The sequence below is a fragment of the Nerophis lumbriciformis genome, linkage group LG18 (assembly GCF_033978685.3).
Source record: "Nerophis lumbriciformis linkage group LG18, RoL_Nlum_v2.1, whole genome shotgun sequence".
NCBI classification, from domain to species: domain Eukaryota; kingdom Metazoa; phylum Chordata; class Actinopteri; order Syngnathiformes; family Syngnathidae; genus Nerophis; species Nerophis lumbriciformis.
Genome location: NC_084565.2, coordinates 19125436 through 19153117, shown reverse-complemented (window position 1 = coordinate 19153117; position 27682 = coordinate 19125436). Strand labels below are relative to the sequence as shown.

At 42.1% G+C, this 27682-nt stretch overlaps 1 long non-coding RNA gene across 1 annotated transcript; it reads right to left on the bottom strand.

Moving 5' to 3' along the window:
- Positions 1-1744: 1744 nt before the first annotated feature.
- Positions 1745-26624, bottom strand: LOC140679558 (uncharacterized). The gene is made up of 4 exons (XR_012050971.1): positions 26436-26624; positions 20738-20852; positions 16008-16077; positions 1745-1878 (listed from the first exon to the last, which is right to left on the bottom strand). It is a non-coding gene; the product is annotated as an uncharacterized lncRNA (long non-coding RNA).
- Positions 26625-27682: the final 1058 nt, after the last annotated feature.

Below are 27682 nucleotides of genomic sequence, written 5' to 3'. Positions count from 1 at the left end.
ATACTATAGTAGCGAGCAGTAGAGAATGTGAAGTGATTTGTTAAACCAAATATTGTGTTTTTTTTCCCATATACAACAACCTATCTGGACTCGATAAGAGAATCGATAAGGAATCGGGTCGATAAGAGGATTCGATAATAGGCTCGAACTCGATAATTTTTTTTATCAAACATCATCCCTAGTGTTAAAGCGCTTTGAGTACCTTGAAGGTAGAAAAGCTCTATACAAGTATAACCCATTTACCATTTACGTGAGTTTTTGTGCATACACAAGCTTAAAGGCCTACTGAAACCCACTACTACCGACCACGCAGTCTGATAGTTTATATATCAATGATGAAATCTTAACATTGCAACACATGCCAATACGGCCAGATTAGCTTACTAAAGTGCAATTTTAAATTTCGTGCGAAATATCCTGCTGAAAACGTCTCGGTATGATGACGTCAGCGCGTGTCGTCACAGATTGTGGAGGACATTTTGGGACAGCATGGTGGCCAGCTATTAAGTCGTCTGTTTTCATCGCAAAATTCCACAGTATTCTGGACATCTGTGTTGGTGAATCTTTTGCAATTTGTTCAATGAACAATGGAGACAGCAAAGAAGAAAGCTGTAGGTAGGAAGCGGTGTATTGCGGCCAACTGCAGCAACACAAACACAGCCGGTGTTTCATTGTTTACATTCCCGGAAGATGACAGTCAAGCTCTACCATTGGCCTGTGGAGAACTGGGACAACAGAGACTCTTACCAGGAGGACTTTGAGTTGGATACGCAGACACAGTACCGTGAGTACGCATGCAGCTGTGGCTTCCAAACATTTGATCGCTTGCCCGTACATGCGTGCCGCTATGTGCATGTCACGTACGTAACTTTGGGGACTTTGGGGAAATATATGTGCTGTATGAACTTTGGGGAGGTGAACGGTACTTTGAGCTGTGGGATTGAGTGTGTTGTGCAGGTGTTTGAGTTGTATTGGCGGGTTATATGGATGGGAGGGGGGAGGTGTTTGTTATGCGGAATTAATTTGTGGCATATTAAATATAAGCCTGGTTGTGTTGTGGCTAATAGAGTATGTATATGTCTTGTGTTTATTTACAGTTTTAGTCATTCCCAGCTGAATATCAGGTCCCACCCGCCTCTCACAGCATCTTCCCTATCTGAATCGCTCCCACTGCCCTCTAGCCCTTCACTCTCACTTTCCTCATCCACGAATCTTTTATCCTCGCTCAAATTCATGGGGAAATCGTCGCTTTCTCGGTCCGAATCGCTCTCGCTGCTGGTGGCCATGATGGTAAACAATGTGCAGATGTGAGGAGCTCCACAACCTGTGACGTCACGCTACCCGTCTGCTACTTCCAATACAGGCAAGGCTTTATCAGCGACCAAAAGTTGCAAACTTTATCGTCGATGTTCTCTACTAAATCCTTTCAGCAAAAATATGGCAATATCACGAAATGATCAAGTATGACACATAGAATGGACCTGCTATCCCCGTTTAAATAAGAAAATCGCATTTCAGTAGGCCTTTAATACACTAGGCCCCTGTTGTATAGAGGAACTTGGACTACTGTAAACACATGCATTGCTATTTTAACCTCCTAAAGCCCAGCATCCACATCTATTTTGCACAACAGAACCATTTTATTCAGAAATGTGTAACTGATTTAAAAAAAAAAAAAAAAGACCAAAAGGTAATGTTCACAACAAAAGATGCTATTTTGAAAATAAGAATAATAGTGAAGGGAGAAGTCCGGCCCTCTGGTCCTTTGCTTTCTGGAAATGTAGCCCCTGGAACAATTTAGTTTAATAGCCCTGGTGCAGATGGATAGATGCAGTTCTTTATTAATCTCCCAAAAAAATTCACAATTCCAGCAGTTTCCTAGGTGAAAGACAAAAAGATGATGAACATAAAAGGAACAATTAGCTGTCTTTGCAAATTGTTCCAAAAAAAGAAAAAGTGGAAGTGCCTGCAAAAGAGTGCGTGTGTTACACAGTCGTTAATGCATTTGCATATTTTTAGCAACATTTTATGATGTCAAGAGTTTGACCCTGGAAAAGATTATTAAGCATTCCTGCTTTCGCTATGGCAAATGTTGATTGTAACTCGCATTCCAAAACGTGTTGTATTCAACCGAAGATATGCTACTGTTTTGCTATTTCTACCAAAAAAAAAATGATGGGCTGCATTTTGGGAATGCCGTGTAACTGTTCAAAGCTGTTGAGCGCAAGCTTTGCAGCCAAATATTCCAATATCAGTCTGCTTCCAATTTTGTCTTCATGTTCGTGTCACAGACACACACAGTGTGGTTTAAATGTCAGAACTGTTTGACATGGGTAAATTTTTAATGATGACACACTGAAAAGCCATTTTCCCTGCCACAAAATGACATACTTAGAATTAGTTGTGTTATAGCCCCTCATTAATCCGGGTATAAATATTTTTTGGGGGGATAAGATGAGATCTATTGTCTCACTTCCTCTTTTGTTTCATCTTTGTCGCACAAAATGCTGTCACAAACTGGCCCCAACACTGACAGCGAGGGAGAGAAAACACATCACAATGTGTCAGGAGTTACAATAAATGTTGCCGGGGGGTGCAAAATGAAGGGTGTTGTCCTCTCAAGTTTGTGACAAGTACTTTTTATTATTATCGCATGATAAAATGAGCCTGGTATTACTCTAACAGGGGACCTTAGAGGGGAAATATTGATGCTTTAATACAGGGGTCTCAAACTCAATGTACCTGGGGTCCACTAGATGCAGAAACTGGGTGAGGCTGGGCCGCAAGAAAATATTTCTTAAAAAAATTTAACATGCACTTTTTAATGAATTCACCTTCTTTGAATGGCTATCCCGCCCTCGCAACATACTTGCCAACCCTCCAGAATTTCAGTGCCCGTCCCGACAATCTCCCAGGGCAACCATTCTCCCGAATTTGTCCCGATTTTCACCCGGACAACAATATTAAAGGAGTGCCGTGATAGCAGTGCCTTTATCGTCCTCTGCAACCTGTCGTCGCTTCCGCTTTTTCACCATACAAACAGCATGCCGGCCCAGTCACATGTTGTATGCGGCTTCTGAAGACACGTAAGTGACTGCAAGACATACTTGATCAACAGCCATACAGGTCACACTGAGGGTGGCTGTATAAACAACTTTAACATTGTTACAAATATGCGCTACACTGTGAACCCACACCAAACAAGAATGACAAACACATTTCGGGAGAACATTCGCACCGTAACACAACATAAACACAACAGAACAAATACCCAGAACACCTTGCAGCCCTAACTCTTCCGGTCTACAATATACACCCCCGCTACAACCAAACCCCGCCCTCCTCAACCGACGCACGTGGGGTTGATGTGTGGGGGGTACAGGGTTGGTGGGCGGGGTTTGGTGGTAGTGGGGGTGTATACTGGAGACCCCCTGCAAGGTGGTCTGGGTATTTGTTCTGTTGTGTTACGGTGCAGATGCTCTCCCGAAATGTGTTTGTCATTCTTCTTTGGTGTGGGGTCACAGTGTGGCGCATATTTGTAACAGTGATAAAGTTGTTTATACAGCCACCTTCAGTGTGACCTGTATGGCTGCTGATCAAGTATGCCTTGCAGTCACTTACGTGTGTGTACAGAAGGCAAATACAACATGTGACTGGGCTGGCACTCTGTTTGTACAGGTTGTAGAGGGCGCTAAAGGCAGTGCTATCACGGCACGCCCTTAATATTGTTGTCCGGGTAAAAATCGGCAGATATTCGAGAGAATGATTGCCCTGAAATTTGGGAGTCTCCCGAAAAAATCTGGAGGGTTGGCAAGTCTTGCGGGCCGCACAAACATTAAATTTTCATATTAAGGTGCGGGCCGCAAAATAACGTCTCGCGGGCCGCAATTGGCCCGCGGGCTGCGTGTCTGAGACCCCTGCTTTAATACATTGCACCATTCCTCTTTATTATGAATGAACCAGCCAATGGAGTAAATCATTTTGCATTTGCTTTTACTGAGTATTACAGTGTTGATTAGTCCAACAGGTAAGTGTTTTCCCATCATGCTTTATTTTTGACAATAATATAATATAGAGTATACAATGACAATTACTGTATAACAAAAAAATTGTGTTCCACCTTACTATTGAGAACATAATATTAATCTACAAAACCAGTGAAGTTGGCACGTTGTGTAATTCGTAAATAAAAACAGGATACAATGATTTGCAAATCCTTTTCAACTTATATTCAATTGAATAGACTGCAAAAACAAGACATTTAATGTTCGAACTGAGAAACTACATTTTGTTTTGCAAATAATCATTAATTTAGAATTTAATGGCAGCAACACATTGCAAACAAGTTGGCACAGGGGCATTTTTACCACTGTGTTACATGGCCTTTCCTTTTAACAACACTCAGTAAACTGAGGAGACAAATTTTAGAAGCTTTTCAGATGGAATTCTTTCCCATTCTTGCTTGATGTACAGCTTAAGTTGTTCAACAGTCCGGGGTCTCCGTTGTCCTATTTTAGGCTTCATAATGCACCACAGATTTTCAATGGGAGACAGGTCTGGACAACAGGCAGGCCAGTCTAGTACCTGCACTCTTTTACTATGAAGTCACGCTGTTGTAACACGTGCAGAATGTGGCTTGGCATTGTCTTGCTGAAATAAGCAGGGGTGTCCATGAAAAAGACATTGCTTGGATGGCAACATATGTTGCTCCAAAACCTGTATGTACCTTTCAGCATTAATGGTGCCTTCACAGATGTGTAAGTTACCCATGCCTTGGGCACTGATACAACACCATACCATCACAGATGCTGGCTTTTGAACTTTGCGATGGTTCTTTTCCTCTTTAGTCCAGTTTCCAAAAAATAATTTGAAATGTGGACCTGTCAGACCACATAACCCTTTTACATTTTGCATCAGTCCATCTTAGATGAGCTCGGACCCAGCGAAACCGGTGGCGTTTCTGGGTGTTGTTGATAAATGGCTTTCGCTCTGCATATTAAAGTTAAAGTTAAAGTACCAGTGATTGTCACACACACACTCAGTGTGGCGAAATTATTCTCTGCATTTGACCCATCACCCTTGTTCACCCCCTAGGAGGTGAGGGGAGCAGTGGGCAGCAGCGGTGGCCGCGCCCAGGAATCATTTTGGTGATTTAACCCCCAATTCCAACCCTTGATGCTGAGTGCCAAGCAGGGAGGTAATGGTTCCCATTGTTATAGTTTTTGGTATGACTCGGCCGGGGTTTGAACTCACAACCTACCGATCTCAGGGCGGACACTCTAACCACTTGGCTACTGAGTATTAGAGTTTTAACTTGCAGTTACAGATGTAGCGACAAACTGTCATTACTGACAGTGGCTTTCTGAAGTGTTGCTGAGCCCATGTGGTAATATCCTTTACACACTGATGTCGCTTTTTGATGCAGTACCGCCTGAGGCATTCAAGGTTGGTTTTCGGCCTTGTCGCTTACGTGCAGTGATTTCTTCAGATTCTCTGAACCTTTTGATATTACGGACCGTGAATTGCAATAGCTTGTTGAGAAATGTTGTTCTTAAACTGTTCGACAATTTGCTCACACATTTGTTCACACAGTGGTGACCCTCACCCCATCCTTGTTTGTGAATGACTGAGCATTTCATGGAATCTGCTTTTATACCCAATCATGGCACCCACCTGTTCCCAATGAGCCTGTTCCCCTATGGGATGTTCCAAATAAGTGTTTGATGAGCATTCCTTAACTTTGTCAGTCTTTTGTGCCACCTGTGCCAGCTTTGAAGAAATATTCCAAATGAGCTAATATTTGCAAAAAATAACGTTTTCCAGTTCGAACGTTAAGTATCTTGTCTTTGCAGTCTATTCAATTGAATATAGGTTGAAAAGGATTTGCAAAAATGTTTATTTACCATTTACACAACGTGCCAACTTCACTGGTTTTGCATATAGAGCTTTTTCTCTAGTGACTCAAAGTGCTTTACATAGTGAAACCCTTTATCTACATATTTCAAGCTACATTTAAACCAGTGTGGGTGGCACAAGGAGCAGATGGGTAGAGTGTCTAATGCAAGGACACAACGGTAGTAACTAGAATTGCGAAAGTCAGAATCGAACCTGGAACCTTCAAGGTGTAGTAGGCACGGCTGCTCTACTAACCGAGCCACGCCGCCCCATGATAACATGAATGTGCAGTACATGAGAGCGCATCAGTGCTAATGCCTCGTATAGTACACGCTAAAACCTGATTTAAATAAGGCAGTCTGCACCACTTTTCAATTGCACACACTTCTTAAGAGATCGTACGCAACACGCTCACTAATAGTGCACGGAAATTTATAGATCGTACACGCTGTTTAGCGAGAGTAATTTTGATTTTAATAAATCAGGCTAGGGTTGTGTGGTATACGGGTACTATTATAGTATCGTGGTACTAATGATTCAAAAACGATACTGTGCCGTTAGGGGTGCATGTCTGATGCCAGGGCTGTTTAACACCTTTCTTACGTCACGACTCTGGAGACCGATGAGCGTTGTCAGCAGGTTTATTGACATTCAAAAGGGTGAAACTAAAAAGACAAACAATACAGTCAATATACTGTATACATATGTTATGCAAATGTATTCATATATATGCTGTAATGCTACCTTACATGGCATGAGAAGGTAAACAAAAGTGAATTTGTACTACAACGTCATCTTAGATGACATCGCAAATTACTCGCGCTAAACAGCGTGACAAAGACAAAATATTTCAGACAAAAACCAAGTTTCAAAGTTCAACTTACCATACATACCGGCGATGCAACCTTAAACAAAAGATATATGCAGTATTTCTTCGTAAATAACCACCATAAAGTACGTGCTGGCACCGTAGATTTCTCTGCTTGGCTTATGCAACTTCCGGTTAATAAAGTTTGATTCCAAAGTACACACTTCTCAAAGATGTAGTAACTGCCCTGACCACATGATGGCGACAAATACACATGTAATAATGCTAATTAAATAACAAGCAATAAGCACAACACACTTCAACAACAAGAGTTTACAACTTTTAGTTGCAACAGAACAGGTACTATACTCTGAAAAGTACCGGTTCACGGGTATGACGGCGCGTCGTCACGTCGTGACATTGCTGGTTTTACGAGCAGAGGAGCATGTTCGGCAGCGCACAATAACGGAGTACTTACAAGCAGACACAGTGTGTAGACAGAAAAGGGCAAACGGACGCATTTTGGCTTAAAAACTAACGATAAAGGTGAAGTTATAACACTGAAACGCCCTCAGGAAGAGGTGCTTTAAGACATGGCTAGCTAGCTACACTTTACAAGAAATACATTGGCGGCAAACTCTGCAGCTTGCTAGCTTGTTTGCGCTGGCTTTCGGAGACTCTTATTTTGTTAGCGCAGGCGCGATGGAGCAATTGAAATAAGAAAAGTGTCTTTTTTCCTTCACACTTTTGATTGACTGATTGAGACTTTTTAGTAGATTGCACAGTACAGTACATATTCCGTACAATTGACCACTAAATGGTAACACCCGAATAAGTTTTTCAACTTGTTTAAGTCGGGGCCCACGTGTGACGGTCATGTGACCGCCTGGCTCTGTTTGATTGGTCCAACGTCACCAGTGACTGCATGTGATTGGTGAAACGCAGGCATGCGATAGATCCTACTTTGAAGGTCTGTCTGACAAACCAAAACAAACAAAGCGTGCATTAACAGATCGATAAAAATCAGTAGCGAATAGCGAGCTTAATGTAGATAAATGGAGCGGAGTAAAAGTAGCGTTTCTTCTTTATAAATATACTCAAGCCAAAGTAAAAGTATGTTGCATTAAAAGTACTCTTAGAAGTACAATTTATCCCAAAAGTTACTCAAGAAGATGTAACGGAGTAAATGTAGCGCGTTACTACCCACCCCTGCACACCGTAGGAGGATACAATAGCTCACCGGCATTACCGCTATGAGTGGATCTACACCTGACATCCACTGTAATGATACCAACTACAATAGTGTATCTAGTCGATACTACTATGATTACATCGATATTTTTTGTCGTCACGAAATCTTTTTTCAAAAATTCCAATTATTTTTATAAACTCAGGAAATACGTCCCTGGACACATGAGGACTTTGAATATGACCAATGTATGATCCTGTAACGACTTATTGCGGATCGGTACCTAAATTTGTGGTATCATCCAAAACTAATGTAAAGTTTCAAACAGAAGAATGAGTGATTATTACATTTTAACAGAAGTGTAGCTAGAACATGTTATAACAGGAAGTAAGCAGATAAACAGTAAATGAACAAGAAAAGTTGTCTTGTATGTTCACTATATTACTAAAGGACAAAATTGTTCTTCGATTGCAATAAGAACAATATGTTTAATGTACCGTAAGATTTTTTGTTGAAATAAAGCCAATAATGCCATTTTTTGTGGTCCCCTTTATTTAGAAAAGTATCGAAAGGTATCGAAAAGTATCGAAATACTGTACATTTTGGTACCGGTACCAAAATATTGGTATAAGGACAACGATACTGTTAATACATGGACTATTTTGCAGCTGGCTGCGTGGATGGTTTTCCCGGAATGCAATCGGACCAGACCAGTCATGGCTTGAATATATATATATATATATATATATACACACGATTTAATAATAACTATAAAAAGGTACAAACAAAAAGCGCGCACAAGGCGGAAATGCAAACTTGACTATGAAAACAAAACTAGCACAAAGGCAGAACTGGACATAAAAACGAAAACACTTACTGTGGCATGAGCGGAGCATGAAATAAACATCAGCATGAAAACTATGAACATGCATGAAAAATGACAGAGGTAAACAGAGTTAATGTCGCCAGACAGACTGCCTGGCAACTGAAAGCTTGAATAATACCGACATGATTAGTGACAGGTGCGCGAGTGCAAAACGTGAGACAGGTGAAACTAATGAGTAGTCATGGTGACAAGGCAAGGGAGTGAAAGCAGGAACTAAAAAGTGTCCAAAAACCAAGCAGAACATAACTAAACAAAAACATGATCAACAAACATGACAGATACGTCTTCTGAGACAACCTGAACAATCCAGTTGCGATTGATTCAATAGCCTGAGAAATTGTAAAATATGATATTGGATGCTTGAGTTTTCTTCAAATTCAAAGTATCTATCTCTATCTGATGGCTGTGAACAGAGACAAGTATTGGGACACTTAGGACTAACAGTAGACAATAGTATTGGGAGAATTAGGACTAACACTAGGCAAAAGTATTGGGACACTTAGGACTAACCGTAGACAATGACAACGTGAAATGGAATTTTTTCTTTTTTGTCCTCAAAATTCTACACACAATACCCTATAATGACAATGTAAAATGGAATCAATTAATTTCTGTCCTCTAAATTCTACACACAATACCTTGTTGAATGGGTAAAGGCGGGAAACACCAGCAAAAGTCGGTCCCGTCCATCGCTGCTTGCAGCTTTAATAATTCTTTATTATTATTATTATTATTCCGCAGCTTTGCGCTGTAATTTGACCCCCTTAACATGCTTCAAAACTCACCAAATTTGACACACACATTAGTACTGGCAAACAAAACTATTTAGTCGAAAAACCAAACCCCAAAACTCAAAATTGCGCTCTAGCGCCCCCTAGGAAGAAAACAGACAAAACTGCCTCTAACTCCCAGTACGAATCTCGTAGAGACATGAAACAAAAACCTCTATGTAGGTCTGACTTAGTATCTATCTCTATCTGATGGCTGTTCATCATTCAAGTAATCATTTGACTTTTGAGACTTTCTTTTCACAAGATTTTGTCTGAACTCCAAATGATAAGACCCTCTGGATGACTTTTTAGTGCAACTGTAAAATGTTGACAATTCCCACTTCAAATACTGAATGAATTGATGACTATTAAATGTAAAGTGCTTAACACAAACAAGGGAATAACCTGAGCACCTTCTCTGTTCGCTTGTGTAAATCAGAGCGCTGGCCTACATTGGTCGTCAATTCCCTTGTTTGTTTTTTTTAGAAACATAACCCTTGGTGTGTCAGTGCCATGCATCTTTGGCCCATGCCCTGCTTTTCTGACATCCCCTATATCCCCTTGGGGAACGCTTTGGTAAAAAATAGCCGTGGCTTCCTGCACGCTCTCTCATTTGCGTTGCACATTTAAATGGGCTTCAAGTCCGAACATGCATGTACTTGCATATGTAAGTATTAAATAGGTCTTTAATTGTTAAACTCAATAAACTGGCATATGTAGTATTTATCCATCCATACATTTTCTACCATTTATCCCTTTTGGGGTCACAGGGGAGCTGGAGCCTATCCCAGATGCACTTGGTCGGAAGGGATATACATATATGCATAGATTTACATATACAGTACAGTTTTGGTGCTAGGAATTTTCTAAATGGGGTCCCAGGAACCCCATCAAGTCATAAAAATAGGTTCCCACAGTAAATTTTTGGGGTCCCACTTTTTTGTAACCGTTTTGAAAAAAAATTATAAATGTATTCATTATCCTGTTATATTTCACATTCCATATTGTGTTTCGGAAAAAGGTTGTCATAAACGTTAATTCATAAAAAAAAATAATACTAAATTAGTTTTTATGCATATGTAAATGTATTCAGTTAAACATTCATTCACTTTCTTCCTTCCTTCATGGATCTAAATTTTACCGCTGCCGGTATTTTTTTCCATATTTTTATTGTAATATTTTCACAATGTGTTTGTTCTATTTTTGGCCAAAGTAAGACTAAGAAAACAATCTGAAGTTGTCTTTATTTTTTTAGTTTTAATGCCACGATTTTAATAGTCCGGCCCTCGTGTGCACAGATTTTCCTCTATGTGGTCCCTGAGCTAAAATTAGTTTGACACCCTTGGTCTACATCAACTTCAGATCTATCCGTCATTTCTAAATTTTTATTTTATTTTTTGTTTGTTTGTTTTCTGCGCTTTTTGGCAAACTTTTTATGGCAAACACACAAAATATGCAAAATCTTCCACAAAACATATTTTTCAAAGTGGAATATTTGATGTGAAGTAATCACAGCCTTGGATACAACACACCTATCAAACTCAAGGCCGGGGGCCAGATCTGGCCAGCCCCATTATTGTATGTGGCCCTGCGAAAAGTGTGTGTTATTAAAATATTTCATTCTTTTTTACTGAAAGCAAATGATGATTTCGATTTTGACAGGAAAAAAGCGTATCTTCTAAACGTTATTATCTAATCATGCCAAATATTACATTATTATATAGTGTATTACAAATATATGTTAGTAAAGATAAAAATAAACAGAATTTTTACTTGTCACCTTTACGTATGATGTATCCATCAGTTTGTACATGAAAAAAATCAAATAATCGAGTGCATAATGTACAAACCCCGTTTCCATATGAGTTGGGAAATTGTGTTAGATGTAAATATAAACGGAATACAATGATTTGCGAATCATTTTCAACCCATATTCAGTTGAATATGCTACAAAGACAACATATTTGATGTTCAAACTGATAAACATTTTTTTTTTTGCAAATAATCATTAACTTTAGAATTTGATGCCAGCAACACGTGACAAAGAAGATGGGAAAGGTGGCAATAAATACTGATAAAGTTGAGGAATGCTCATCAAACACTTATTTGGAACATCCCACAGGTGTGCAGGCTAATTGGGAACAGGTGGGTGCCATGATTGGGTATAAAAACAGCTTCCCAAAAAATGCTCAGTCTTTCACAAGAAAGGATGGGGCGAGGTACACCCCTTTGTCCACAACTGCATGAGCAAATAGTCAAACAGTTTAAGAACAACATTTCTCAAAGTGCAATTGCAAGAAATTTAGGGATTTCAACATCTACGGTCTATAATATCATCAAAAGGTTCAGAGAATCTGGAGAAATCACTCCACGTAAGCGGCATGGCCGGAAACCAACATTGAATGACCGTGACCTTCTATCCCTCAGACGGCACTGTATCAAAAACCGACATCAATCTCTAAAGGATATCACCACATGGGCTCAGGAACACTTCAGAAAACCACTGTCACTAAATACAGTTCGTCGCTACATCTGTAAGTGCAAGTTAAAGCTGTACTATGCAAAGCGAAAGCCATTTATCAACAACATCCAGAAACGCCGCCGGCTTCTCTGGGTCCGAGATCATCTAAGATGGACTCATGCAAAGTGGAAAAGTGTTCTGTGGTCTGACAAGTCCACATTTCAAATTGTTTTTGGAAATATTCGACATCGTGTCATCCGGACCAAAGGGGAATTGAACCATCCAGACTGTTATCGACGCAAAGTTCAAAAGCCAGCATCTGTGATGGTATGGGGGTGCATTAGTGCCCAAGTCATTGGTAACTTACACATCTGTGAAGGCACCATTAATGCTGAAAAAGGTACATACAGGTTTTGGAACAACATATGCTACCATCTAAGCGCCGTCTTTTTCATGGACGCCCCTGCTTATTTCAACAAGACAATGCCAAGCCACATTCAGCACCTGTTACAACAGTGTGGCTTTGTAAAAAAAGAGTGCAGGTACTTTCCTGGCCCGCATGAAGTCCAGACCTGTCTCCCATTGAAAATGTGTGGCGCATTATGAAGCGTAAAATACGACAGCGGAGATCCCGGACTGTTGAACGACTGAAGCTCTACATAAAACAAGAATGGGAAAGAATTCCACTTTCAAAGCTTCAACAATTAGTTTCCTCAGTTCCCAATCATTTATTGAGTGTTGTTAAAAGAAAAGGTGATGTAACACAGTGGTGAACATGCCCTTTCCCAACTACTCTGGCACGTGTTGCAGCCATGAAATTCTAAGTTAATTATTATTTGCAAAAAAAATAAAAATTTATGAGTTCGAACATCAAATATCTTGTCTTTGGAGTGCATTCAATTGAATATGGGTTGAAAAGGATTTGCAAATCATTGTATTCCGTTTATATTTACATCTAACACAATTGCCCAACTCATATGGATACGGGGTTTGTAATAATATGAGGTCATTACTAGTACACCTTTATATCAATGCTGTCAAATGATATATGTTTTTAAATCAGATACAATTGAATTTTGATTAAACACAGATTACCCGCATGCACAATTTCAATTCATAAAAAGTTGGCCCTCTGAAGGAAACCATTACTGCGATGTGGCCCTCAATGAAAACGAGTTTGACACCTCTTCCCTACAATAATACTATACCTAATTGTCTCTAAATATATAATCAAAAATCACTTTAATAACCTATTGAGTGTTTTTTTTTTTTTTTTGCACAGTGACCCTAAATCAGGGGTCCACAACCCAAACTGTTGAAAGAGCCATAATGGACCAAAAATACAAAAAACTAATCTGTCTGGAGCCGCCAAAAATGAAAAGTCGTATATAAGTCTTATAATGAAGGCAACACATGACGAAAGTGTCTATATTAGCTATAATAGCCTACTATCAAAATGACTTATGTGTCGCAGGCTGAAGCAGATCTTCGTTGACAGAAATGTTTAAATTTAATATTTATTCTACACATTCTTACAACATTAGAAACCATTAGTAAATTTAGAGGCTACTCAGAAGGTGAGACAACACCTGGATATTACTGGATTTTAATGGCCATAAGTATAGATGTGTGTGTCCAAGTTAAAGGAAACTGCAGGCTGTCTTATTTTAATAGATTTATTACAATCTTTGGCAAGCTAGGTAATGTTTGCTGAGGTCTGGAACAACATAGCACACAAACAACTATCGTAAATGCAGCCAATATTCATACTTGCCAACCCTCCCGATTTTCCCGGGAGACTCCCGAATTTCAGTGCCCCTCCCGAAAATCTCCCGGGGCAACCATTCTCCCGGATTTCTCCCAATTTCCACCCGGACAACAATATTGGGGGCGTGCCTTAAAGGCACTGCCTTTAGCGTCCTCTCTCACCTGAAAAGGAGCCTATTACCGTATTTTTCTGACTATAAGTCGCTCCGGAGTATAAGTCGCACCGGCCAAAAATGCATAATAAAGGAAAAAAACATATAAAAGTCGCATTTTTGGGGGAAATTTATTTGATAAAACCCAACACCAAGAATAGACATTTGAAAGGCAATTTAAAATAAATACAGAATAGTGAACAACAGGCTGAATAAGTGTACGTTATATTACGCATAAATAACCAACTGAGAACGTGCCTGGTATGTTAACCTAACATATTATGGTAAGAGTCATTCAAATAACTATAACATATAGAACATGCTATACATTTACCAAACAATCTGTCACTCCTAATCGCTAAATCCCATGAATTCTTATACGTCTAGTCTCTTACGTGAATGAGCTAAATAATATTTGATATTTTACGGTAATGTGTTAATAATTTCACACAAGTCACTCCTGAGTATACTGTACGGCAAGTATGTCAATATTACATACAGATAATGTGTCATGAGACATGCAAAACAAATTTATGAACAGAGGATAAAAGCAAAATATATATAATGAGCTCAAATATACCTACAAATGAGGCATAATGATGCAATATGTACATACAGCTAGCCTAAATAGCATGTTAGCATTGATTAGCTTGCAAATATGTCCACATATGCCTGATTATCACTCCACACAAGTCAATGACAATCAACAAAGTTCACCTTTGTGCATTCACGCACAGCATAAAACGTTTGGTGGACAAAATGAGACAAAGAAGAAAGTGGAAGATTTTACTGTTGCGTCACAGTCCACACTATGGTGAGTTCAAGAACCGCCGAAATTAGTAGGACAAAACGATGTTCGCCAAATACTCTCATCAGTGAAGCATACACAAACATGTTAAACAGTGGGCTTTCTAACAACTGGGAAGTTTTGTGTCACGTTTGTCCTCAAACGGACCGTGGATTGCAATAGCTTGTTGAGAAATGTTGTTTTTAAACTGTTCGACAATTTGCTCACACATTTTTTCCACACAGTGGTGACCCTCGCCCCATCCTTGTTTGTGAATGACTGAGCATTTCACGGAAGCTGCTTTTTATACCCAATCATGGCACCCACCTGTTCCCAATGAGCATGTTCCCCTATGGGATGTTCCAAATAAGTGTTTGATGAGCATTCCTCAACTTTCCCAGTCTTTTTTGCCACTTGTGCCTGCTTTTTTGAAGCATATTGCAGGCATCAAATTCCAAATGAGCTAATATTTGCAAAAAAGTTTTCCAGTTTGAACGTTAAGTATATTGTCTTTGCAGTCTATTCAATTGAATAGAAGTTGAAAAGGATTTGAAAATCATTGTATTCTGTTTTTATTTACAATTTACACAACATGCCAACTTCACTGGTTTTGGGTTTTGCGTATAGAGCTTTTCCTCTATAAAAACGATGTTCACCAAATACTGTAATCAGTGAAGCATACACACAAACATATCAAACAGTGGGCTTTCTAACAATTGGGAAGTTTTGTGTCACGTTTGTCCTCAAACAAAAAAATATAGTAAAACAAAAAGAAAATATTTTTCCTCCATCTTTTTCCATTTTCAATCCTTTTTTTAAAAATGTCCCCATGGAGCCACTAGGACCCCCACCCTAAATCATTGAGGGGGATGAATGTGTTCCCTGTCAAAGAGCCTAAAATGTAAATATCAAAGATGTTTGAGCTGTGTCCACAGTGTGAGTTTTGTAATACCTCAGGATTCCTTCCAGCCACTGACGCCTTCATGGCCCAAACCACATTTGTGTGTGGTCAGCATCAACAGTCACATACTAGACTTTCCTTCAGGCTTATAAACAAGCTAAAGACATCCTTTGTGTGTCTGTGCACATGTGGACTGTGTGCATGTGTGTTTATGTCCAAGTGTGTGTTCACCGCCTCCCACTCACAAACCAGAGTGAGCCCAAATATTGCAGCAGCCTGACTTATGTTCCTCTTTCCAAGGGGACCAGTTTTGACAAACGACAAGAAGGTGCTCGCTCAGCAAACTCCCTGCTCATAAATTACACAACAGAATTGGGCTTTATTGACTTACCCGTGACCCCTGCTGGAGCTACCGGAGACTGTTGCTGATAATCCTCATCGTGGAAAATCCTCACCGATGTCTGAAGATAAAAACAGAGAGATCACTAATAGTCAATACATTTAATTCTATAAAATACTAAATCATACAGTCGTGATCAAAAGTTTACATACACTTGTAAAGAACATAATGTCATGGCTGTCTTGAGTTTCCAATAATTTCTACAACTCTTAATTTGTTTATGATAGAGTGATTGGAGCACATACTTGTTGGTCACAAAAAACATTCATGAAGTTTGGTTCTTTTATGAATTTATTATGGGTCTACTGAAAATGTGAGCAAATCTGCTGGGTCAAAAGTATACATACAGCAATGTTAATATTTGGTTACATGTCCCTTGGCAAGTTTCACTGCAATAAGGCGCTTTTGGTAGCCATCCACAAGCTTCTGGTTGAATTTTTGACCACTCCTCTTGACAAAGTTGGTTGCAGTTCAGCTAAATTTGTTGGTTTTCTGACATGGACTTGTTTCTTCAGCATTGTCCACACGTTTAAGTCAGGAGTTTGGGAAGGCCGTTCTAAAACCTTAATTCTAGCCTGATTTAGCCATTCCTTTACCACTTTTGACGTGTGTTTGGGGTCATTGTCCTGTTGGAACACCAAACTGCGCCCAAGACCCAACATGATGATTTTAGGTTGTCCTGAAGAATTTGGAGGTAATCCTCCTTTTTCATTGTCCCATTTACTCTCTGTAAAGCACCAGTTCCATTGGCAACAAAACAGGCCCAGAGCATAATACTACCACCACCACCATGCTTGACGGTGGGCCTGGTGTTCCTGGGATTAAAGGTCTCACCTTTTCTCCTCCAAACATATTGCTGGCTATTGTAGCCAAAAAGCTACATTTTTGTTTCATCTGACATCACATGGACAAAGATAAGACCTTCTGGAATAAAGTTCTGTGGTCAGATTAAACAAAAATGGAGCTGTTTGGCCACAATACCCAGCAATATGTTTGGAGGAGAAAAGGTGAGGCCTTTAATCCCCAGGAATCCCAGGACTTTATTTGCTATTATCTGATTATATTATTTGTTGGATTGTTTTAGAAAATACCTATGTTTCTGTGCAGAGAATTTATACTACATCATAGAGAGGCCCCTTTCTTTTCAGATACAATTTTAACTGAGCTCACCTTAAAGCATTATTTTTTTTGTCTTTGAATAGGAAGTACAAAACCAAACTGTAAACCAGGGGTGCCCACACTTTTTCTGCAGGCGAGCTACTTTTCAGTCGAGGAGATCTACCTCATTCATATATATCATTTATATTTATTAAAGAGACGTTTTTGTTAACAAGTTAAACGGTGTTTAATGACAATACAAGCATGTTTAGAATCAGAATCAGAATCAGCTTTATTGTCATTACGCAAGGTAACGAGATTGAGGCCATTCCATACAGTGCGATGTGTGCATGCTAGAAAAACAATGTGCAAATATATAAAAATATAAAAATGTAGAAGTGCAATGAATATGGTGTGAAATGAATATATACATGAAAAAAACAAAAACAAAAACAGGGTGTTTGGTGGAATGGGTTATTGCACCGAAGAGAAGGCAGTTTTGAGGGACAATGGGGCAGTCCGTTCAGGATGGTTATGGCCCTGGGGAAGAAGCTGTTCTTTAGCCTGTTTTGGTTTTAATGCACCTGTAGCGCTTCCCAGAGGGCAGCAGGTGGAACAGGTCAGAGCCAGGGTGGGTGCTGTCCTTGATGATGGCACTGGCTCTGTTGAGGCAGCGAGAGGTGTAGATGTCCGTCAGAGAGGGGAGAGGGCGGCCGATGATCTTCTGAGCCGTCTTGACCACTCTTTGCAGCCTCTGCCCTGTCTGCTGCAGTGCAGCTGCCGTACCATACCGTAATACAGTAGGTCAGCAGGCTCTCGATGGACGAGCGGTAGAAGGTCAGCAGCAGGTCAGGCTTCAGGTTGTACTTCCCGAGGACTCTAAGGAAGTGTAGCCGCTGCTGAGCCTTCTTGATGATTGATGTGGTGTTGACTGTCCAGGAGAAGTCATTAGAGATGTGGACTCCAAGGTACCTGAAGGTGTGGACCCTCTCTACACGCTCGCCGTTGATGTAGAGGGGGGCAGGGTCGGTGCTGCTCCTCCTGAAGTCGACGATGATCTCTCTGGTCTTGCTGGTGTTGAGAGCGAGGTTGTTCTCCAAAGACCAGGCCGTCAGCTTCAGGACCTCCTCTCTGTAGGCAGCCTCGTCACCCCTGGAGATGAGCCCGACCACTGTGGTATCGTCGGCGAACTTGACGGTAAGGTTGTCACTGTGGGCCGGACTGCAGTCATGGGTGTAAAGGCAGTAGAGGAGGGGGCTCAGCACACAGCCCTGTGGGGAGCCGATGCTCAGCGTGCGGGAGGATGAGAGGTGCGGGCCAAGTCTCACATTCTGGGGTCGGTCCATTAGGAAGTCCCTTATCCAGGTGTTTGTGAGAGGGGGGAGGCCAAGAGTGTCCAGTTTATTGCAGAGTCTGTCCGGGATTATTGTATTGAAGGCAGAGCTATAGTCCACAGAGAGCATCCGGACGTAGCTCTGCTGCTGCTCCAGGTGGTTCAGAGCAGAGTGGAGAGCAACAGCGATGGCGTCCTCTGTGGACCTGTTCGCCCGGTATGCGAAATGGTGGGGGTCGAAGTCTGGAGGGATATGGTCCTTGATGTGCTGGAGAACAAGTCGCTCGAAGCACTTCATGATTACCGGAGTGAGGGCCACTGGTCGGTAATCATTCAGGCTGGTGATGGGAGACTTCTTCGGCACCGGGATTATTGTAGATGACTTCAGGCAGGATGGGATGACTGCCTGAGCCAGGGAGAGGTTGAAGATCCTGGTGAGGGGGGGAGCGAGCTGGTGGGCGCACGTCCTGAGCACCTTTCCAGGTACTCCGTCTGGTCCGGTAGCCTTCCTGGGGTTCACAGCCAGGAGCACTCGTCTGACACTGTGCTCCTGTACAGTGAGTGGAGTGGCGCCGGAGCCCGGTGGGGGCGGGGGCAGGGCTGGAGCAGACACACATAGATTCCTTTCTTTCATGAAGACAAGAATATAAGTTAGTGTATTACCTAGGGATGATGTTTGATAAGAAATTATCGAGTTCGAGCCCATTATCGAATCGATTCCTTATCGAATCCAGATAGGTTGTTGTATATGGAAAAAAACACATTTGGTTTAACAAAAGCTCACTTTTATTTTAAGAAAAAAATTTAATTAAATAAATAAATAAATATTGACTGTTACCCCCCCCCTAAAAAAACAAATGACTGTTGTTACATAAAGTATATTAAGTGGGATTTTTCAGAAAAACAAATATATACAGTAACACAAAAACAACCTGTCTCTGTGATCACTATAAGTGTATAAATAATAATATAGTGTTAAATAAAATCAGTCCCTTGGGCACAAAACTGAAAATAATACAGCTCTCCAAAAAGTGCACTTCTGCTGCTATTGGAACATACTAACTACACACACTATGACACTAAGAACACCACAGTCATCAATCAACAATTCTTCCCCCCTTACATGAGAGCGAAGCCTGGCAATAATTGCATATTGCCTGTTCTGCCCTCACTATACGTGTTGGTTATACAGCTTGGCAGACAGCTAACAAACAATCCAAAGCAGATTAATCCATGTAGGCTCTTTATTGTTGTTGATCCTGCTTTGTCTTTTCCTATCTTCACTTTTGTTTTGCACTGGACTGTTTTTTTTTTGTCGTTTTTTTTTTAAACTGAAATACACACAATGACAAATGTATAAGCTATGTGATTCAATTAACATGCTGAAATGAAATACACAATATGTAAATATTAGCTTCACACAAATATACAGTACTATCATCAAACAAACACTTCTGAGTGTTGAAACTATTTCGATGGTGGAAATATACGACTGGCAACCATTTTAAGTCCTCAAAACATCCATTGAAACAGTGCACAAAAATAGTTTTTCAAGATCAAACTTAACCACTTTCCACCTTAATATTGAGTTACATAAACAAGTTAAACAGTTTACTTACAGACTTATCTTTTCCAAGTCTTGTAAGAGCTAACAACTTGTCTACTTCTCAATTGTCTCAACCCGGAAGTGCCCAAACTAATGACGCGTAGTATTTTCATATCGCCACAAGGTGTCAGCAAGAGTCTACAATCAAATGGGCATAACATTGCAGGTCCCACAGGGCATTTCCTGTACAAAGGGATTCGAATAAAGAACTAACTCTTTTTCTTTACTATAGTGGCCTTGATAACGGGAACCGGTTCTCAAAAAGGGATTAGAGTCCATGGAATTGGTTCTTTTCTTATCGAACAACCGGGAGAACCAAATCCGAACATCATCCCTATTATTACCTGATGACAGCAGTGCTGATCATTTCTTCCACATTTTTAAATGGAGGAGAGGAAAAAAGTCCTCCTTTCTGTCCAATACCACATGATGGTGGTTAGTTTTTGGCATCTTAATTGTCCACCTTCCATACTCGTTTTTATACACTGTAAAAGAAATACGTTGGTGGCAAACTCCGTAGCTTGCTAGCTTGTGTGCGCTAGCTTTCTGAGACTCTTATTTTGCCAGCGCAGGCAGGATGAATCAGCGCTTTTATTGTGAAGACAGGAACTGTGCAGTCGGTCTTTACAGTTTTGACGGCAGGTACGGCGCAAGAGTCCGTTGAAATAAAAAAGTGTTTCTCGCCTTCCTGTCGGTCATTTTTTCTTAATGAGCTCGCAGAAGCCAGCGTCATCTCACAAGATCCTCGGGTGCCGTGTGTCGCGACTCGACTAGGACTCTGGACACAGATGCAGGATTTCTGAAAACAGTTGTTTATTCTCAGAAGGGGAGGGGTCCAAAAAGGGAGATACAAAACAGGCTATCAAAACAGACCTAACAAAAATATTAACTCAAAACGCTCCGGTAGTGATGGGTCCGGCAACACCAATGCATCGGCGCATGCGTCGAGCTCATAGAGCAAAACCCTGTGACGATGCGCGTACCGCTTTTAGAAAGTCACGTGACCGATCATGAGCTGTTTCGGTCACGTGACCGATACGCATAACTGTGTCGCACTGACGCCTCCTCTGTGCCCTGTCAGCAAGTCTTTTCTACAGCCGGAGAAATAATAACTAAGAAGAGAAATTGTCTAAAATTTAATACGTTGGAAAAACTTTTTTTTTTTAATAAAAATGTGTAAAAATAAATAAATAAATAAAAATCCCAGTCCACAAGCATCCTCATTCACAACACGTTCTCTTAGATTTCCATGTTATGATACATGTTCACATTATTTATTTACTGTATCTAAAAAAGATAAAAAATATATTTTTATTTAAATGAAGATATGAAATAATCCTAAATGAAATGCAATGACTCAGTTTATATTATTGTATATACTAGGTCATAAAATCAGTGTCAGTTGAGTCGGTCTATAGGTTGCCTGTAGGGATTTTTAATGTCCAGCAGATGTCAGTATTTAGTGACATAGTATCAATACAGTTTTGTAATGTGTCGAAACGCTTCATGACGCCTCATCAACCCATCACTATGCTCCAGCTATGGAGGGAAAAAGGGGCTAAGAACAAAAACTAGTGATGGGTCCGGCAACACCGATGCATCGGCGCATGCGTCGAGCTCATAGAGCAAAACCCTGTGACGGTGCGCGTACCGCTTTTAGAAAGTTTGGGTCACGTGACCGATACGCGAACTGTGTCGCACTGACGCCTGCGCGCCAAACTGTGTTTTTATAAGGAAGCGCATCTGTCAACGAGATGCTGCTGCCAACAGAATCGTCGCACTTCTGTCGTTGGTCATTTCTAATTTATTGTCGTCGGAGATCATGGAATAGCCTCAGGCAAAAAGAAAGATTTCCGCCGTGTGGGAATATTTTGATCATATATCGGAAAAAAATGTATTTGTGTTAATTTCCTTGTCGTTTCATCCTCTTCTCTCAAAGTTTCCACTTGATCTATTAGAATTCAAAATCTCTTCAAAATGATTCTTAGTTTACTATTCATATTTTCTGCAGGTTAAATGTCTCATTTGTACGACAGAATTGTCGTACATGAACAAATCCACCTCCTCAATGCTGTCAGCCGGAGAAATAATAACTAAGAAGAGAAATCGTCTAAAATTTAATACGTTGGAAAAACAGTTTTTTAAAAATAAAAATGTGTAAAAAAACCCAATAAAAAACATTCCCAGTCCTCAAGCATCCTCATTCACAACACGTTATCTTAGATTTCCATGTTATGATACATGTTCACATTATCTAAAAAAGATAAAAATCTATTTTTATTTAAATGATAATATGAAATTAGGGATGTCTGATGATTCGAAGACTTCTATGGAAATGCAAGAACCGAGACTCAGATTTCCCTCGCCCGGACGCGGGTCACCGGGGCCCCCCTCCGGAGCCAGGCCCGGAGTTGGGGCACGATGGCGAGCGCCTGGTGGCCGGGCCTGTCCCCATGGGGCCCGGCCGGGCACAGCCCGAAGAGGCAACGTGGGTCCCCCCTCCAATGGGCTCACCACCCATAGCAGGGGCCATAGAGGTCGGGTGCAATGTGAGCTGGGCGGTAGCCGAAGGCAGGGCACTTGGCGGTCCGATCCTCGGCTACAGAAGCTAGCTCTTGGGACGTGGAACGTCACCTCGCTGGGGGGGAAGGAACCTGAGCTAGTGCGCGAGGTAGAGAAGTTCCGGTTGGATATAGTCGGACTCACCTTGACGCACAGCAAGGGCTCTGGAACCAGTTCTCTCGAGAGGGGCTGGACTCTCTTCCACTCTGGCGTTGCCAGCAGTGAGAGGCGACGGGCTGGGGTGGCCATTCTTGTTGCCCCCCGGCTCAGAGCCTGCATGTTGGAGTTCAACCCGGTGGACGAGAGGGTAGCTTCCCTCCGCCTTCGGGTGGGGTAACGGGTCCTGACTGTTGTTTGCGTTTACACGCCAAACAGCAGCTCAGAGTACCCACCCTTTTTGGATTCACTCGAGGGAGTACTTGAGAGTGCTCCCCCGGGTGATTCCCTCGTTCTACTGGGGGACTTCAACGCTCATATTGGCAACGACAGTGAAACCTGGAGAGGCGTGATTGGGAAGAATGGCCGCCCGGATCTGAACCCAAGTGGTGTTTTGTTATTGGACTTTTGTGCCCGTCACGGATTGTCCATAACGAACACCATGTTCAAACATAAGGGTGTCCATATGTGCACTTGGCACCAGGACACCCTAGGCCGCAGTTCTATGATCGACTTTGTAGTTGTGTCATCGGATTTGCGGCCTCATGTTTTGGACACTCGGGTGAAGAGAGGGGCGGAGCTTTCTACCGATCACCACCTGGTGGTGAGTTGGCTGCGATGGTGGGGGAGGATGCCGGACAGACCTGGCAGGCCCAAACGCATTGTGAGGGTTTGCTGGGAACGTCTGGCAGAGTCTCCTGTCAGAGAGAGTTTCAATTCCCACCTCCGGAAGAACTTTGAACATGTCACGAGGGAGGTGCTGGACATTGAGTCCGAGTGGACCATGTTCCGCACCTCTATTGTCGAGGCGGCTGATTGGAGCTGTGGCCGCAAGGTAGTTGGTGCCTGTCGTGGCGGTAATCCTAGAACCCGTTGGTGGACACCGGCGGTGAGGGATGCCGTCAAGCTGAAGGAGGAGTCCTATCGGGTTCTTTTGGCTCATGGGACTCCTGAGGCAGCGGACAGGTACCGACAGGCCAAACGGTGTGCGGCTTCAGCGGTCGCGGAGGCAAAAACTCGGACATGGGAGGAGTTCGGGGAAGCCATGGAAAACGACTTCCGGACGGCTTCGAAGCGATTCTGGACCACCATCCGCCGCCTCAGGAAGGGGAAGCAGTGCACTACCAACACCGTGTATGGTGCGGATGGTGTTCTGCTGACCTCGACTGCGGAAGTTGTGGATCGGTGGAGGGAATACTTCGAAGACCTCCTCAATCCCACCAACACGTCTTCCTATGAGGAAGCAGTGCCTGGGGAATCTGTGGTGGGCTCTCCTATTTCTGGGGCTGAGGTTGCTGAGGTAGTTAAAAAGCTCCTCGGTGGCAAGGCCCCGGGGGTGGATGAGATCCGCCCGGAGTTCCTTAAGGCTCTGGATGCTGTAGGGCTGTCTTGGTTGACAACACTCTGCACCATCGCGTGGACATCGGGGGCAGTACCTCTGGATTGGCAGACCGGGGTGGTGGTTCCTCTCTTTAAAAAGGGGAACCGGAGGGTGTGTTCTAACTATCGTGGGATCACACTCCTCAGCCTTCCCGGTAAGGTCTATTCAGGTGTACTGGAGAGGAGGCTACGCCGGATAGTCGAACCTCGGATTCAGGAGGAACAGTGTGGTTTTCGTCCTGGTCGTGGAACTGTGGACCAGCTCTATACTCTCGGCAGGGTCCTTGAGGGTGCATGGGAGTTTGCCCAACCAGTCTACATGTGCTTTGTGGACTTGGAGAAGGCATTCGACCGTGTCCCTCGGGAAGTCCTGTGGGGAGTGCTCAGAGAGTATGGGGTTTCGGACTGTCTGATTGTGGCGGTCCGCTCCCTGTATGATCAGTGTCAGAGCTTGGTTCGCATTGCCGGCAGTAAGTCGGACACGTTTCCGGTGAGGGTTGGACTCCGCCAAGGCTGCCCTTTGTCACCGATTCTGTTCATAACTTTTATGGACAGAATTTCTAGGCGCAGTCAAGGCGTTGATGGGATCCGGTTTGGTGGCTGCAGGATTAGGTCTCTGCTTTTTGCAGATGATTTGGTCCTGATGGCTTCATCTGGCCAGGATCTTCAGCTCTCACTGGATCGGTTCGCAGCTGAGTGTGAAGCGACTGGGATGAGAATCAGCACCTCCAAGTCCGAGTCCATGGTTCTCGCCCGGAAAAGGGTGGAGTGCCACCTCCGGGTTGGGGAGGAGATCTTGCCCCAAGTGGAGGAGTTCAAGTACCTCGGAGTCTTGTTCACGAGTGAGGGAAGAGTGGATCGTGAGATCGACAGGCGGATCGGTGCGGCGTCTTCAGTAATGCGGACGCTGTATCGATCCGTTGTGGTGAAGAAGGAGCTGAGCCGGAAGGCAAAGCTCTCAATTTACCGGTCGATCTACGTTCCCATCCTCACCTATGGTCATGAGCTTTGGGTTATGACCGAAAGGACAAGATCACGGGTACAAGCGGCCGAAATGAGTTTCCTCCGCCGGGTGGCGGGGCTCTCCCTTAGAGATAGGGTGAGAAGCTCTGTCATCCGGGGGGAGCTCAAAGTAAAGCCGCTGCTCCTCCACATCGAGAGGAGCCAGATGAGGTGGTTCGGGCATCTGGTCAGGATGCCACCCGAGCGCCTCCCTAAGGAGGTGTTTAGGGCATGTCCGACCGGTAGGAGGCCACGAGGAAGACCCAGGACACGTTGGAAAGACTATGTCTCCCGGCTGGCCTGGGAACGCCTCGGGATCCCCCGGGAGGAGCTGGACGAAGTGGCTGGGGAGAGGGAAGTCTGGGCTTCCCTGCTTAGGCTGCTGCCCCCGCGACCCGACCTCGGATAAGCGGAAGAAGATGGATGGATGGATGGGATGTCTGATAATGGCTTTTTGCCAATATTCTGATATTGCCCAACTCTTTAATTACCGATACGGATATCAACCGATACCGATATCAACCAATATATACAGTCGTGGAATTAACACATTATTATGCCTAATTTGGACAACCAGGTATGGTGAAGATGAGGTACTTTTTAAAAAAATTAATAAAATAAAATAACTTAAATTAAAAACATTTTCTTGAATAAAAAAAAGAGTTAAACAATATAAAAACAGTTACATAGAAACTAATAATTAATGAAAATGAGTAAAATTAACTGTTAAAGGTTAGTACTATTAGTGGACCAGCAGCACGCACAATCGTGTGTGCTTACGGACTGTATCCCTTGCAGACTGTATTGATATATATTGACATATAATGTAGGAACCAGAATATTAATAACAGAAAGAAACAACCCTTTTGTGTGAATGCGTGTAAAAGGGGGAGGAAGGTTTTTTGGGTTGGTGCACTAATTGTATCTTGTGTTTTTTATGTTGATTTAAAAAAAAACAACGATACCGATAATTTCCGATATTACATTTTAATGCATTTATCTCTAGAAATAATCCTAAATGAAATACAATGACTTAGTTTATATTATTGTATATACTAGGTCATAAAATCAGTGTCAGTTGAGTCGGTCCATAGGTTGCCTGTAGGGATTTTTAATGTCCAGCAGATGTCAGTATTTAGTGACACAGTATCGACACAGTATCAATACAGTTTTGCAATGTGTCGAAACGCTTCATGATGCCTCATCAACCCATCACTAACAAAAACGAACAAATACAACAAAAAGCGCTCCAACGGAGGCGATGCTAAGAAGCTAATCTTACCTGACAAAAGGTTGCAAACAAAGAATTTCCCGTGGCAAGTGGCAATGGCTGTGGACAAGGCTGTGGCAAAGGAACGCTGGAGGTACGCACAAGAAGATACAAAACACTCTGGCACAGGACAGAAGGAGGATGAGACATGTATACACATGAGGGAGGGTGACACAGGTGGGCGCAATCAGGCAATCAGGAAAGACGTCAGACCAGTGAAACAGGAGGAAGAGCAAGTGACCTGAAACGAGAGGGAGAGTCAGCATTTCAAAATAAAACAGGAAATGACAAAACAACATGAAACCAGACGAAACCCAGACCAGACTTCACCCAGGTGTGACGCCATGAATGTCAATCAAGTGACAAAAGTAACATAGTGAAGATTGATGATCACTTTACAGCACCCCTGCTGTAAACAAAAACATTCATAATTATAGTCATTTTGCAACTGCTTTGTACACTTGCAAATAATTTTAATCATGTCAAATAATGAATTATTTTACCATAATTTTCGGAGTATAAGTCGCACCGGAGTATAAGTCGCACCTGCCGAAAATGCATAGTAAAAAAGGAAAAAACATATATAAGTCGCACTGGAGCTGGCCAAATTATGAAAAAAACTGCGACTTATAGTCCGAAAAATACGGTAACTCAAAAATCTTTGAGAAGGAACTGAACTTTTAAAATTATGCCTATCATTCACAATCTCTATGTAAGACAAGAAGATGTTTTTTTAATGCATTCTAATTCATAATATACGAGGTGGCTAACAATGCAGCTAATGGGAAGCCCTCTAAAAACATCTAAGAACCGGCAACAATACTCCATTTACATCTCGTGACCTGATAATAACCACGTATTAGGTATATTCTTAATATATGTGCTAACGCCGAGGAAAAACTTTTAGCGGCGCTGTGATCATGGAGAGCTACTGTAACTATTGGCATACTTGGCCGGTGAGCTGCTGCATCAACTCTGAGTTGGTAAAAGTATAATAAATCATGCCTCTCACCTAAAAAGTAGAAGGTTATATCCATAAACAAAGAAGTCAGTCAAATTCGACATTCAGCTTAGACCCGGTGAGGGCGAGAAAAAAGACTCATAACGTTTAGTTGTTTTTTTTTACCTGCGTGAGGATTATGATTAATTCTTCATCTAAACGGGAAGATATATGAACATCCTGTCAGTCGGCATCCCAGTGAGAGCAGACATTGCACAGTAAGTGATTGTTTTATTATGTTAGTACTTTGTATTTCTTG